Below are 916 nucleotides of genomic sequence, written 5' to 3' on the forward strand. Positions count from 1 at the left end.
CACAGACGGCAGTGGTCCTCTCCTGCTTCGAGCACAGAGGCCACCCCTCCACGACTACCCAGTGCTCCAGGACCACAGGCGGCCCAGAGTGTTCTTGGCCCTGGTGATGAGGATGGTGACCCTCCACTGAACCTGTGTGGAAACAGGCTCTGATGAGCAGGGCCTGGCCAGAAACTGGATGGGGCCTGGGGAGGGCTTCCAGGCACGCGGGGAAAGGGAGCCTTGGCGGCCAGGCCCCTCTACCCTCTGCCCATCAGCGGGATGCTGTGCTGTGAGGCAGCCCTGGGGTGGGCGAGGTCACCCCTTCTTCATGCAGGCCGCAAACCTGCCTGGCTGCAGCTGGCACACGGGGACCCTTCCAGCTCAGGCATGACCTAAGCTCTCCAAAGGGAACCCGGGAGCTGGGGAGACTCCGGACCCCCAGATCCTCCCCAGCCAGGCCTTCCACGCCACTGCAGTCCCTCCCCAGCCGGGCAGGCCTCGGCTGGCTTCACACCCCACCACTCATCCTGTCCAGGCCACGAGCCCCTGCCCTGCCCTGCCCTGCCCTGATCCCTGCCCTCTGGTTTACCAGCAGGCGGCTGGAAGCTGTGGTCCCTGTGGGGCGAATGCACGCGAGACTGCGGGGGAGGCCTGCAGACGAGGACGCGCACCTGCCTGCCCGCGCAGGGCGTGGAGGGCGGCAGCTGCGAGGGGGTGCTGGAGGAGGGCCGCCAGTGCAACCGCGAAGCCTGCGGCCGTGAGTGCGGTGGGGAGGGGCGGGGCCGGAGCCCTGGAGAGGCGGGGCCTGTGGGGGCGGGGCGGGGCCCTGGAGAGGCGGGCCCTGCGGGGGCGGGGCCTATGAGGGAGGAGCGGGGGTGGAGCTCTATAGAGGCAGGGCCTATGAGGGAGGTGCAAGGGTGGGGACCTGGAGAGG

At 69.7% G+C, this 916-nt stretch overlaps 1 long non-coding RNA gene across 1 annotated transcript in view; it reads left to right on the forward strand.

Moving 5' to 3' along the window:
* The first annotated feature begins 540 nt into the window (after window positions 1-540).
* LOC116547982 overlaps window positions 541-916 on the forward strand; it is a 2,691-nt gene continuing 2,315 nt past the window's right edge. Inside the window, exon 1 of the long non-coding RNA XR_004267253.1 lies at window positions 541-739. This is a non-coding gene — a long non-coding RNA (uncharacterized LOC116547982). The remainder of the gene's footprint in view (window positions 740-916) is intronic.

Source organism: Sapajus apella, unplaced genomic scaffold, assembly GCF_009761245.1.
Source record: "Sapajus apella isolate SASKATOON/1434 unplaced genomic scaffold, GSC_monkey_1.0 scaffold6004, whole genome shotgun sequence".
Lineage (NCBI taxonomy): Eukaryota > Metazoa > Chordata > Mammalia > Primates > Cebidae > Sapajus > Sapajus apella.